This window comes from Callithrix jacchus, chromosome 6, assembly GCF_049354715.1.
Source record: "Callithrix jacchus isolate 240 chromosome 6, calJac240_pri, whole genome shotgun sequence".
NCBI lineage: Eukaryota > Metazoa > Chordata > Mammalia > Primates > Cebidae > Callithrix > Callithrix jacchus.
Window position 1 is genome coordinate 131,840,643 of NC_133507.1, and position 15,748 is coordinate 131,856,390.

Genomic DNA, 15,748 nt, shown 5'->3' on the forward strand with positions numbered 1-15,748 from the left:
TCAAACAAAACAATAAAATAGAATCTTTAAAGTGCTAAAGGAAAATAACTGTCAAACTAGAATTTTGCACCAAACTAAAATACCTTTTAAAAGGGTAAAATGAAGATATTCTGAGATGTACAAAGACACAAAGTTTAAGTCTCCAGAGACCCAAATGTCAAAAACTCCTATCAAGGCATGTCTCTTATTTCTATTTTATTTTTTGACAAATAATAATTGGACATATTTATGGTATATTATAATGATATTTCAATACACATAATATATAGTAATCAGATCAGGGTAATTAACATATCTATCATCACAAATATTTATCACTTTTTTGTGGTGGAGTAGGAAGCACCAGGAATCTGTCTCCTGACCTAGACATCACCTACATTGGCAGAATCTGTCTAATGTAATTATTTCAAAAATCTGGAGTTTACTGAAGACTTGCAATTTCTTTCTTTTTTTTTTTTTTGAGACAGAGTCTTGCTCTGTCGCCAGGCTGGAGTGCAGTGGCACAATCTTTGCTCACTGCAACCTCCACCTCCTGGGTTCAAGAGATTCTTCCACCTCAGCCTCCCAAAGAGCTGGGACCACAGGCGCATGCCACCATGCCTGGCATTTTTTTTTGTAATTTTAGTAGAGACGGGGTTTCACCATGTTGGCCAGGATGGTCTCGATCTCTTGACCTTGTGATCCACCCACCTCGGCCTCCCAAAGTGCTGGGATTACAGGCTTGAGCCACTGCACCCGGCAAGACTTACAATTTCAAGAGGCAGGCTTGGACAGTAGGAGTGCAGTTAATTTTCATCAATTTTAGCTCTTAGCACAATAGCAGCAACCCATCTCCATACCTAGTCCCATGGCAGGTAGCCATTTATGCATTTCTGAAGCAATCTACATACAGCCTGCATAAGCCAGGGTAGAGGAAAAGGGATCTTATCCCACAAATATTAGGGATCTGTGTTCTGATCACTGATTGCAACCTTTGATTACAAAGGTACAGACAAAGAGGCATACCACTATTGTTGTAGTATCTCCCTCCTTTATGGCAATTCCCTCCTCCCCAGGCTTTCCTGGGGATTTAAAGGGCCAGCACTTAAGGAAAAAAAAGAAAAAGAGAAAAAAAAGTCCTCTCTTCATTTTTCTCTTTTCCCTTTTTGAAAGCCAGACACTAAAACTGGGTATTTTGAAACAACTGTATCAATGGGGAAAATTAGAAAGCAACTGTGCATTTCCAAGAAAAGGCGCAGGCTCCGAAAAAAGAAATGAGATTTTTAACTCTACACTTCAGGTTTATTCTTGTCACACTGACAACCTACAAAAATCGAAAAAACAAACTAATAAACAAAAATAACTTTTTAAAGACCTGCAGAAAGGAAGAGAATCTGATTTCCAGAGTTAACACATTATTAGATTCAAATGTCCAGTTTTCAACAACAACAACAAAAAACACAAAGCATACAATGAAACAGGAAAATATAATGCATTCAAAGGAAAAAAAAATAAACAGATACTGTCCCTGAAAACAAGATGGAAGACCTATTAGACAAATACTTTAAAACAACTGTCTTAAAGATGCTCAAAAAACTAAAAAGAAGATGTAAAAAAAGCAAGAAATAGATGTTATGAACAAAATGGAAATATCAATATGGAGACTGACAACCTGAAAAGAAACCAAACAGACATTCTGGAACTGAAGAGTACAATAACTGAAATGAAAAATTCTTTAGAGGTATTCAAGGGCAAATGTGAACAGGCAGAAAAGAGATCAATGAACTTGAAGCCAGGACACTAAAAATCATCAAGTGCAAAGCATAAAAAAAAAAAAAAATTAAAGAAAAGTGAACAAATCCTAAGTGATCTGTTCCAGAAGAAGAAAAAGAGAGGAAGAGAGAATATTTGAAGAACTAAAGGTTAAAAACTTCCCAAATATGATGAAAGACATGAATACAAATATCAAAAGCTGAATGAACTCCAAATAAGACGAAAACAAAGAATACCAGACAGAAACACATTATAATGAAACTACTGAATGACAAAAAAAAAAGAATCTTGAAAGCATCAAGAGAGAAGCACATATAAGGATCCTCCATAATACTATCAGTAGCTTATTATGAGAAACTTTGGAGGTCCAAAGGCAGTAGGTCAATATATTCAAAGCAAAAAACAAACAAATAAAAAAATACAGGAAAAACCCTGGCCAACCAAAAATCCTATTATATTTGGGAAAATTGTCCTTCAAAGGTAAAAAAAATTAAGACACTTTCAGGTAAACAGAAGCTGAAGGAGTCATTTACCACTAAACCTCCTCTGTGGAAAATATCTAAGGATGTCCTGCAAGGTGAAATGAAAGACCTAGATAGTAACTTAAAGCTGTATGATGAAATAAAAATCTCAATGAAGTTGAATTCATGCATAATTATAACAGCTAATGTTACTGTAATGACAGTCTATATTTGCTTTCTACATGATTATAATTAGCACATTTTAAAAAAACAAAATTAGTTCCAAAGCTAGACTTGAGGTTACTTTGTTTTCTGACTCCACATTTTGTTTTCTACATAATTTAAGAAACTAATATATATAACATCATTATTAATTAGGCTTTGGGACACATGAAGTACAAGACTATAATTTTGTGATATCCACAACCAAAAGTAGTGGGAATAAAGCTGTAAAGAAAATGAGTTTTTGTCTGTTCGTAAAGTTCAACTGGAATACATTCAAATTATAAAGTAATAACTTTATGATGTTAAATAAAATCCCCATGAGCAATCACAAAGAAAATATCTACAGGATACATACAAAAGGAAGAAATTTAAACATTTCAGCGTCAAAAATAGTCAACTAAACACACTGGAAAGCAGCTCTGCAGGAAATGAAAAACAAAAAAGGTATAAGTACGTAGAAAATAGCAAAATGGCAGAAATAAGTTTATCCTTCTCAGTATTTACTTTAAATGTAAATGGATTAAATTCCCTAAAACACAGAAATTAGAATATATAAAAACACATAATCTAACTCTATACTCTCTACAAGAGATTCAACTGAAGTCCAATGGCACAAATTAGTTGAAAGTGGTAGGATTTTTAAAAAATTATATGCAAATAGTAAGACAGCAGAAGTGGCTATATTAATATCAGACAAAAGAGACTTTAAATCAACAAAAAGGTTACAAGAGATAGGAAGAACATTATATGTTAATAAAAGACTCACTATAACAACATATAACAATTATAAACATTTATAAAACCATGCCACAAAGAGTTAAGAAAACCAGTCTAAATTCCTATGTTTAAAGGATAACAGATAAGAAACAACTCGTTGATATACTGAAACTCAAACTATGACCCAAGGAGTAAGAAGTCAATAACTAACAAAAATTCTTGAGTTGGTAGGATAGCAGATAATTAAAGACATAACCCACCGAGATGCCAAAACTCTCTAACCTTGTAAGAACAAGAAAAAACTGGCAAAAATCAGTTAAAATCAAGATGGCTGACAGGAGTTTACACAGAATGAGCTTACTGACATCACAGCCTAAATTTCTACCATGTTTCATATTAACTCCCCGAATTTGCACATGCAATCCATGAGTTAGCATGAAGCAATAACTGCACATGCCAAAGAACTTTCCAAAACTCCTTTCCTTCCATCAATCACCTGTTAATCCCAATATCTACCCCCAAATCTATTCTAATAAACATGCTGCCATAAAAATAGCATGTGAGAGGGGAGGCAGAACAAGATGGCTGAATAGAAGCCTCCAGCAATTGTACCCCCACTACCCCCCACCACAGGAACACCAAACTTAATGCTATCCACATAAAAGAGCATCTTTATAAGAACTAAAAGTCAGCTTGGTTATTACCCAACTTGGCTTGGCCACAGTCGGGTAAAGCACCAAGCATTTCTGGATCTACCCTGGGCCAGAGGGGAGCCCACTGTCCTGAAGGGAAAGACTCACAGCTGGCAGCATTGACCAAAAGCTGACTGAAGAGGCCTTGGGCCTTCAGTAAACATTGGCCATAGACAGGCAGTACTTTCCAAGGCCCTGGGGTATAGTGGAGGCCATGGGGAGGAACTCCTTTCCTTGAGGAAAGAGAAAAGAAGGGTAGGGAGGACTTTGTCTTGTGACTTGGGTGCCAGTTCAGCTGCAGTAGAATACAGCACCAGGAGGAGTCCCACGATGGCATCTCTAGAACCACCCGAGGTAGGGGAAAACTTGCCACCCTTCAGGGAAGGACACAAGCCTGGATGGATTTGCCACCTGCTGATGATGGTAAAACCTTTGGGCCTTGAGGAGACATAAATGATAGCCAGGTAGTGGTCACTGCAGGGCTTGGATGAGACCAGTACTGTGCTGCCTTCTGTCAGACCCTGTGCAGTTCCAGTGGTGGTAGCCACAGGGGTCCTTGTGTCATGCCTCTCCTAGCTCCAAGCAGCTCAGCACAGAGGGTGAGACTATGTTTCCTTGGGGGAAAGTAAGGGAACAAAAATCTCTGACTGGTAATCCAGAGAATGCTTTTGGATCTTACCCAAGACTACTGAGGTAGTACCTGTATGAGCCTACAAAAGCTGCAGTGTTATTAGGGCTGGGGTGCTCCCTAAAGGAGATATGACTGCAGTGACCAATGACTTAGATCACAACACCCAAGTCGGTTTGAGTATCTGGAAAGTATTCTCAAGAAGGACTAATACAAATTAGCTCAGACTGCAAAGACTAACAAATACCTAACTTTTCAATGCCCAGACACAGACAAACATCTACAAGTATAAAAAATATCCAGAAACATCCGGCCTCACCAAATGGACTAAGTAGGGCACCAGTGACCAATGCCAGAGAGACAGGGGATATGTGACATTTCAGACAGAGAAGTGAAAATAGCTGTTTTGAGAAAGCTCAATGAAATCTAAAGTAACACAGAGAAGGAATTCAGAATCCCATCAGATAAATTTAACAAAGAAATTGAAACAGTTAAAGAGAATCGAGCAGAAATGCTGGAGCTGAAAAAAGAAATTGACATTCTAAAGAATGCACTAGATACAGTCTCTTAACAGCAGGACTGAACAACAACAAAAAAAGAATATTAGTGAGCTTGAAGACAGGTTATTTAAAAATATACCATCAGAGGAGACAAAGGGAAAAAGAATAAAAAAATAATAAAGCACACCTACAAGTTCCAGAAAAATAGCCTCAAAAGAGCAAACCTAAGATATTGGCCTTAAAGAGGAGGAAGAGAAAGAGATTAGGGCAGAAGTTTATTCAAATGGATAATAACAGAGAACTTTCCAAATCTAGAGTAAGATATCAATATTCAAGAAGGTTATAGGGTACAAGAAGGTTATAGGGCACCAAGAAGATTTAATCCAAAGAAGACTACCTCAAGACATTTAATCTTCAAGCCCCCAGAAGCAAGGAATAAAGAAAGGATTCAAAAAGCAGCAAGAGAAAAGAGACAACATACAAAGGAGCTCCAATAACAACAGAAATACAAGAGACTATAATAGACAATTATGAAAAAGTATACACCAACGAGTTGAGCATCCTAAAATCAATAAATAAATCTCTTGATGCCTACATCCTAGCAAGGCTGGACTATGTAAAAATAGAAAATTTTGGCTGGGTGCAGTGACTCACACCTGTAATCACAAGACTTTGAGAGGCCAAGGTGGGCAGATCACCTGAGGTTGGGAGTTCAAGACCAGCCTGACCAACATGAAGAAACCCCATCTTTACTAAAAATACAAAAATAATTAACTGGGTGTGGTGGTGCATGCCAAGTAATCTCAGCTACTTGGGAGGCTAAGACAGGAGAATCACTTGAACCTGGGAGGCAGAGGTTGCAGTAGCTGAGATTGTGCCACTGCATTCCAGCCTGAGCAACAAGAGTGAAACTCCATCTCAAAAAAAATGAAAAAGAAAAAGAAAAAAATAGAAAAATTTAACAAACCCAAAATGAGTAAGATTAAATCAGTAGTAAGTCTTCCATTATGCCAGGAATGGTGGCTCACACCTGTAATCCCAGAATTAGGGAAGGCGGGGGCAGGCAGATTGCTGGAGCTCAGGAGTTTGAGTACAGCCTGGGTACATGGTGAAACCCCATCTCTACAAAAAATACAAAAATTAGCCAGGTGTGGCGGTTTGTGCCTGTGGTCCCAGTTACTAAGGAGGCCGCAGTGGGAGGATTGCTTGAGCCCAGGAAGTTTAGGCTACAGTGAGTGTCGAGATTGCGCCACTCCACTCCAGACTGGGCAACAGAGCAAGGTCCTGTCTCAAGAGAAAAAAAAAAGTCCTCTATTAAAGAAAAGCCCAGGACCCAATGATTTCACTGCTGAATTTCACCAAACACTTGGAGAAGAAGTAATATCAATCCTACTCAAACTTGTCTGAAAAACAAAGAGTGAGGAAATACTTTCAAACTCATTCTACAAGGACAGTATTATTCTGATACAAAAACTCACCAAAACCCTATTTTTTAAAAAAGAGAAAACTACAGGCAAACATCGCTAATTACATTGATGCAAAAGTCCTTAACAAAAAATTAGCAAACCAGGTAACAACACATTAAAAATATCATTTGTCATTACTAAGTAAGATGTATCCCAGGGAGGCAAAGAGGTTCAACAAATTAACCAATCTGATAGATCATATCAATAGAAAGAAGGATAAAATCCATAGGGTCATTTCAACTGATGCCGAAAAAGCATTTAATAAAATTCAACATCCTTCATGATAAAAACCCTAAAAAAGTTGGCTATAAAGGTACTTACCTCAACACAACAAAAGCCATATATGACAGACCCACAGCTAGTATCTTAATGAATGGGAGAGAAAACTGAAATCTAGAACATAACAAGGATACCCACTTTCACCACTGTCATTCACCATAACACTAGCATGTTGTAGACAGAGCAATCAGACAAGAGAAAGAAATAAAAGGCATCCCTGAATAGCAAAGGCAATCCTAAGCAAAAAGCACAAAGCAGAAGGCATCATGCTACCCAACTTCTAACTATACTACAGGGCTATTGCAACCAAAACAGCATGGTACTCGAACAAGAACAGACACATAGACCAATAGAACAGAAAAGAGAACCCAGAAATGAGAACACACACCTACAGCTATGAGAGCTTCAACTAATGCGAAAAAAAACAAGCCATGGAAAAAGAATTCCCTATTCAATAAGTGGTGCTGGCTTGGTGCAGTGGCTCACGCCTATAATCCTAGTACTTTGGGAGGCTGTGGAAGTCAGATTGCCTGAGCTCAGGAGTTCAAGACTAGCCTAGGCAACACATCTCTACCAAAATACAAAAAAAAAAAAAAATAGCTGGGCACGGCAGCATGCACCTGTAGTCCCAGCTACTCATGAGGCTGAGGCAGGAGAATTGCATGAACCTAGAAAGTGAAGGTTGCAGTGAGCTGAGATGGTGCCACTGCACTCCAGCCTTGGTGACAGAGCAAGACTCCATCTCCAAAAAATAAAATAAAATAAACAAGTGGTGCTGGGATAACTGGCTAGCCATATGCAAAAGATTGAAACTAGACCCCTTCCTTACATCACGTACAAAAAATTAATTCAAGATGGATTAAAGCCTTAAACGTGAAAACCAAAATTATAAAAATGCTGGAAGACAACCTAAGCAATACTATCTAGGACATAGGCGCAGGCAAAGATTCACGACAATGATGCCAAAAGAAACTGCAACAAAAGCAAAAATTGATAAATGGAAACTAACTAGAGAGCTTCTGCACAGAAAAAGAAACTATCAACAGAGTAAACAGACAATCTAAAGAATGGGAGAAAATTTTTGCTAACTATGCATCTGACAAAGGTTTTATATTCAGCATCTAAAAAGAACTTAAACAAATTTACAAGAAACAAACAACCCTATAAAAAAGTGGGCAAAGGACATGAAAAGATACTTTTCAACAGAAGACACACATGCAGCCAACAATCATATGGAAAAAAGTTCAACATCATTGATCATTAGAGAAATGCAAATCTAAACCACAATGATATACCATCTAACTCTAGTCAGATGGCTACTATTAAAAAGTTAAAAAATAACAGATTCTGGCAAGGTTGTAGAGAAAAAGAAATGCTTTTATACTGTTGGTGAGAGTATAAGTTAGTTCAGCTATCGTGGAAGACAATGTGGCAATTCCTCAAAGCCCTAAAGACAGAAATACCATTTGGCCCCGCAATCTTGCCGCTGTATATATACTCAAAGGAATATAAATCATTTTATTATAAAGACACACATATGTAGATGTTCATTGCAGCTCTATTCACAATAGCAAAGACACAGAATCAACCGACATGCCCATCAATGGTAGACTGCATAAAGAAAATGTGGTACAAATACACCATGGAATACTATGCAGCCATAAAAGATGAGATCATGTCATTTGCAGATACATAAATGGAGCTGGAGGCCATTATCCTTAGCAAACTAACTCACGAACAGAAAATCAAATACCACATGTTCTCACTTGTAAGTGGGAGCTAAATGATGAGAAAACATGAACACATAGAGGGGAACAACACACATTTGGGTCTTTTGGAGGATGGAAGTGGGGAGGAGGAAAAGGATCAGGAAAAACAACTAATGGATATTACACTTAATGCCTGGGTGACGAAATAATCTGAACAATAAACCCCCATGACACAAGTTTGTCTAAGTAACACACCTGCACTTATACCCCTGAACTTAAAATTAAAGTTTAAAAAGAAGAAGAAATAAAAATTTTGGGGGCAAATTTTTTTAAAAAAGAAAAAGAAATAAAGGGCATCCACATTGGAAAGCAAGAAGTCAAATTATCCTTGTTTGTACATGATATGATCTTGTTTGGAAAAACCTATAGACTCCACTAAAAAAAAAAACTATTAAAATGGATAAATAAATTCAGTAAGTTGCAGGATACAAAATCAACATACAAAAAACAGTAGCATTTCTATATGCCAACAGGATACAATCTAGAGAAGAAACCAAGAAGTAAACCCATTTACAATAGCTATAAGTAAAATAAAATACCTAGGAATTAACTAAACCAAAGAATTGAAAGATCTCAACTATGAAACCTATAAAGCATTTACAAAAGAAATTGAAGAGGATACACACAAAAAGGAAAGATGTTTCATTTTTGTGAATTAAAAGAATCAATGTTGTTAAAATATCCATAGCATCCTAAGAAACTACAGATTCAATGCAATCTCTGTCGTATAAAGTACCTCTGATATCATTCACAGAAATAGGAAAAAAAAACAAACCCTAAAATTTATATGGAACCACAAATGACCCAGAATAGCCAAAGCTGTCCTGAACATAAAGAACAAAATTGGAAGTCATTAACTGACTTCAAATTATACTACAGAGCTACATTAGTCAAAATGGCATAGTACCAGCATAAAAATAGACACATAGACTAATGGAACAGAAACAAATACATACACCAACAGTTAACCATTTTCAACAAAGTTGCCAAGAACTTGAGGAAAGAAGCGTCTCCAGCAAATGGTGCTGTGAAGACTGTCTATCCATATGGAGAAGAATAAAACTAGACCCCTATCTCTTGCATATACAAAAATCAAATAAAAATAGATTAAAGACTTAAATCTAATCTTCTAAAAGCAAACACTGAAAAAACTCTCCAGGACATCAGACCAGGCAAATATTTCATGAGTCATACTCCACAAGCACAGGCAACCAAAGAAAAAAGGACAAATCAAGTTAACACATGTTAACACATCATGTTAGAAAGCCTCTGCATAGCAAAAGGAATAATTAGCAAAGTGAAGACACAACCCACAAAATGGGAAAAAATACCTGCAAACTATCTGTCTGACAAGGGATTAATAACCAGAACATATAAGGAGCTCAAACAACTCAACAGAAAAAAAAATCTAACAATCTGATTGAAAATAGGCAAAACATCTGAATAGACCTTTCTCAAAAGAAGACATACAAATGGCAAACAGGTATATGAAAAGGTGCTCAACATCGTTTATTATCAGAAAAATTGAAGTCAAAACTAAAATGAGCTATTATCTGGTTAAAGTGACTTTTATCCAAAGCTCAGGGAATAACAAATGCTGGCCAAGATGGAAAGGAAAAGGAACCCTTGTACACTGGTGGTGGGAATGTATATTAGTACAATCACTCTAGAGAACAGCTTGGAGGTTCCCTGAAAACCTAAAACCAGAACTACCCTATAATCCAACAGTCTTACTACTAGGCATATACCTATAGAAAGGAAATCAGTATATTGAACAGATATCTGCACTCTTATCTTTCTGGCAGCACTATGCACAATAACCAAGATTTGAGAGCAACCTGTGTCCATCAATAGACAAATGGATAAAGAAAATGTACATATACAGAATGGAGAACTATTCAGTCATTTAAAAAAAATGAGATCCTGTCATTTGCAACAATGTGGATGGAACTGAAGGTCATTATGTTAAATGAAATAAGCTAGGCACAGAAAGACAAATTTCGCATGTTCTAACTTATTTGTGGGAGCTTAAAAAATTAAAACAATTGGCCGGGCACAGTGGCTCACGCCTGTAATCCCAGCACTTTGGGAGGCCGAGGCGGGTGGATCACGAGGTCAAGAGATTGAGATCATCCTGGTCAGCAAAGTGAAACCCCGTCTCTACTAAATATACAAAAAAATTAGCTGGGCATGGTGGTGCGTGCCTGTAATCCCAGCTACTCTGGAGGCTGAGGCAGGAGAATTGCCTGAACCCAGGAGGAGGAGGTTGCGGTGAGCCGAGATCGCGCCATTGCACTCCAGCCTGGGTAACAAGAGTGAAACTCCATCTCAAAAATAACAACAACAACAACAACAACAAAATTAAAACAATTGAACTCATGGAGACAGTAGAATGATGATTGCCAGAGGTTGGGAAGGGTAGAAGAGAATGGGGATTGTTAATGGGTACAAAAATATAATCAGGTAGAATAAATAAGATCTAGTATTTGACAGCAGGGTGACTACAGTCAACAATAATTTATTGTACATTTAAAAATAATTAAAAGAGTATAATTGGATAGTTTATAACAAAAAGAAAGAATAAATGCTTGAGGTGATGAATATCCTATTTACCCTGATCTGATTATTATGCATTGTATTCCTGTATCAAAATATCTCATGTAACCCATAAATATATACACCTACTATGTACCCAGAAATAAAATTAAAAAAACAGCACAAGGAGACAGTATTGGAGCTTGACACTCCAGTCTCTTTGTCAGTCAATTTGCAATATAAAGCTTTTCTTTTCTCAAAAAACTCAGTGTCGTAGTATTGGTTTCTAATGCATCAGGAGGGGAGCTGTCATTGGCTATATAGTGTTTACATGTCTAATAAGAGACAATCAAAACATATGAGGCAAAAACTGATAAAATTGCAGAGAAAAATCAATAATTCCACAATAATAGTTGATACTTCTATGACTCGCTCTTGTTAAGGGACACAACAACTATATGAAAGGTAAGGAAACAAACAACTTAAACTACACAATAAACCAACTAGATTTAACAGATATATAAAGAACATTCTACCCAACAACAACCACATACAAATTATTCTCAAGTATACATGGAGCATTTTCCCAGATGGACCATATGTCAGGCCAAATATTACATCTCAATAGATATAAAAAGAAAGATATAAAAAAATCTTTTCCAACCACAATGAAATGGAGAAATCATTAACAGAAAACTGAAAAATTCACTAATTTGTGGAAATTAACACACTTTAAAACAACCAATAGATCAAAGTAGAAATCACAAGAAAAATTAGAAAATAGTTAGAAATGCATGTAAATGAAAACAAAACATACCAAAATTCATGAGATGCAGTGAAGGCACTGTTGGGGTGGGGGGTTTACAGTTATAAACACTTAACATTAAAAAAACAAAAAAGATCTCAAATTCACAACTTAATTTTACAAATTAAGAAACTAGAAAAAGAAGAACAGTCTAAACCAAAAGCTAGCAGAAGAAAGGAAATAATAAAGATTAGAACAGAGACAAAACAAATATAAGTATAGAAAAACTAGAAAATTATTGAAACTAAAAGTTCGTTCTTTGAAAGCATCGACAAACCTTTAGCTAGATGGACTAAGAAAACAACAAATTGAATAACGTAGATTACATGAACAAATTCCTAGAAACACAACACAATTTACCAAGACTAAATCACAATGAAATAGAAAATTTGGGCCAGGTGTGGTGGATCATGCCTGTAATCCCAGCACTTTGGGATCACCTAAGGTCAGGAGTTTGAGACCAGCCTGGACAACATGGTAAAACTCCGTCTCTACTAAAAATACAAAAATTAGCTGGGTGTGGTGGCAGATGCCTGTAATCCCAGCTACTCGAGAGGCTGAGGCAGAAGAATTGCTTGAACCCAGGAGGTAAAGGTTCATGCCATTGCACTCCAGCCTAGGTGACAAGAGTGAAACTCCATCTCAAAAAAAAAAAAAAAAAGGAAAGAAAAGAAAAGAAAATTTGAATAGACCTATAACTAGTAAGGAAATTAAATTAGTAATCAAAAGACTCTCTTGACAAAGAAAAGTCCTGAATCTGATGACTTCAATGCTGAATTCTACTGAATTTTTATAGAAGACCAAATACCAATCCTTCTCCAACTTTTCCAAAAAATCAAAGAGGAAGAAACACTTCTTAATTCCTTCTATAAGGCCAGCATTGTCCTGATGTGAAAGATCACACAGAAGTCAGGTCTGTTTCTATATACTAAAAATGAGCAACCTGCAAAGAAAGTCAAAAAAACAATTCCATTTATAATATAATCGAAAAGAGTAAAACACTTAAGAATATAACAGATTATTAACCAAGGAGTTGATAGATTTGTACAAACTACAAAACATTGCTGAAAGCAATTAAAGAATATATAAATAAATGGAAACACATCCCCCATTCATGGACTGAAAGACTTAATATTGTTAAGATGTCAAAACTACTCAAAGCAATCTAGAGTTTCAATGCATCCTTATCTAAATCTCCATGACTCCTTTTATAGACAGAAAGCAACTTATCCTAAAGGTCAAAGAAAATCTCATGGAACCTCAAAGCCAACACAATCTCAAAAAAAAAAAAATATGGGGTCGGGCTCAGTGGCTCATACCTGTAATCTCAGCCAAGGCCGGCGGATCACTTTGAGGCCAGGAGTTTAAGACTAGCCTGGCCAACATGGCAAAATCCCATCTCTACTAAAACTACAAAAATTAGCTGGGCATGGTGGCACATGCCTGTTATCCCAGCTACTCAGGAGGCTGAGGCATGAGAATCACTTGAGCCTGGAAGGTGGAGGTGACAGTGAGCTGATATTGTGCCACTGCACTCCAGCCTGGGCAACAGACTAAGACTGTCTCAAAAATATATATAAATAAATAACAAACCTGGAAGACTCACACTCACATTTCCTGATTTCAAAAATCACTACAAAATTACAGAAATAAAAACAGTGTAGTACTGGCCAGGTACTGTGGCTCATGCTTATAATCCTAGCATTTTGGGAGGCTGAGGTGAGAAGACGGCTTGAATCCAGGAGTTCAAGACCAGCCTGGGCTTGAATATAGTAAGACCCCGTCTCAATAAAAAATCAATAAATAAAAAATAAAAAAGAGAAAGGAAAAAAAAGAAAAGAAATTAGAAACCAAAACAAAAAAATCTAATGTCGTACTGGCATATAGACAGAGCTATATTCCAATGGGATAGAATAGAGAACCCAGAAATAAACCCTAACATATATGGTCAAATGTTTTTTGACAAAGGTTCCAAGGCCATTTGATGGAAAAACAGTATTTTCAACCAGGGAAAAGTGAATATCTGAATGAACAAATGAAATTGGATCTTTACCTAACACCATACACAAAAATTAACACAAAATGGATCAAAGGCCTCAATGTAAAACCTAAAACTACAAAACCCTTAGAAGAAATACAGGGTAAGTGCTTCATGACATTAGATTTGGCAATGATTTCTTAGATATGACACCAAGCGCACAGGTAATAAAAGAAAAAGTAGACAAATGGGAACTCACAATAATTTTGAAAATTTGGGCAGCAAAAGAGAGTATCAACAAAGTAAAAATGCAATGCACACGACTGAGCACAGTAGGTCACATTTGTAATAGCAGCACTTTGAGATGCTGAGGTAGGGGGATCATTTGAGTCTAGGAGTTTGAGACCAGCCTGGGCAACAGAGGGATATCCCATCTCTACAAAAAATCAAAAATTTAGCCAGACATGGTGGCATGTGCCTGTAGTCTCAGCTACTTGGGAGTCTGAGGTAGAGGAATTGCTTGAGCCTGGGAGGTCAAGGCTGCAGTGAGGAGTGATCACACTACTGCACTCCTGCCTGGGTGACAGAACAAGACTCTGCCTCAAAACAAAACAAAACAAAAAAAACAACACATAGCATGTAGAATAGTAAAAAATTTATAAATCGTATATCTGATAAGAAATTAATATCTACTAGCCAGGCACAGTAGTTCACTCCTGTAGTCCCAGCACTTTGGGAGGCCAAGGTGGGCAGATCATGAGGTCAAGAGATCGAGACCATCCTGGCCAACATGGTGAAGCCCTGTCTCTACTAAAAAACACAAAAATTAGCTGGGCGTGGTGGTGCACTCCTGTAGTCCCAGCTACTTGGGAGGCTGAGACAGAAGAATTGCTCAAACCCAGGAGGTGGAGATTGCAGTGAGCTGAGATTGCACCACTGCACCCCAGCCTGGCGGCTGGCACCAAAACAAAACTCTGTCTCTAAAAAAAAGAAATTAATATCTACTATATGTATATAGAACTAAAACGCAACAAGAAAAAAACAAGCAACCAAATTCAAAAATGAGCAAAGGACTTAAATAAATACTTCTCTAAAGAAGATATCCAAAAACCAGTAGCACATGAAATAATGCTCAACATCACTAATCATGAGGCAAATGCAAATCAAAACTAAAATGAGATACCATCTCACACACATTAGGGTGGTTACTATAAAATAAACAGAAAATGAATGTTAGCGAGAATCTGGAGAAATTTGAACCTTTGTTTACTGCTGGTGGGAATGTTAGCTGGTATAGCCACCGTGAAAAACTATGTCCACAAAAAAATTAAAAGTAGATTTAGCATATGATCCAGCAATTTCACTTGTGGTTATTTACCCCAAATAATTGAAAACAGAGTCTCAAAGAAGTATTTTTATATCCATGTTTATAGCATACTCACAATAGCAAAAATTGGAAGCAATCCAAGTGTCCATCAATGGATGAATGAATAAGCAAAATGTGGTACAATAAATTATTACTCTTAAAAGGGAAAGAAATTCTAACACATACTACAATATGTATGAAACTTGAGAACATAATGCTAGTGAAATAAGCTAGTTACAAAAAGATAAAAACTTATGATTCTGTTCATATGAGGTACTTAAAAATAGTCAAAATCATAAGATACAGATGTAGTTGTCAGGGGTTAGGGTTAGGGTTAGGGTAGAGCTTCAGTTTTAAAAGGTAACAAGAATTATGGAGATAGATAGTGACAGATGCATAACATTATGAATGTATTTAACAGCACAACTATACACTCAAAAATGGTTAAGATGGTAATGTTTTTGTTACATGTATTTTACAATTTAGAATTTGAAAAAATGTTTATCACTTACATTAACTGGAATCCAATAAGGAAGTTCTGAATTGCTCAAAAAGTATGATAAAATGATCTTAAA

The 15,748-nt window shown here is 36.6% G+C and overlaps 1 protein-coding gene across 6 annotated transcripts in view; it reads right to left on the reverse strand.

Annotated features, from left to right (window-relative positions):
• KANSL1L (KAT8 regulatory NSL complex subunit 1 like) overlaps positions 1-15,748 on the reverse strand; it is a 148,766-nt gene that overhangs the window by 89,943 nt on the left and 43,075 nt on the right. The gene's annotated exons all lie outside the window — the stretch shown is intronic.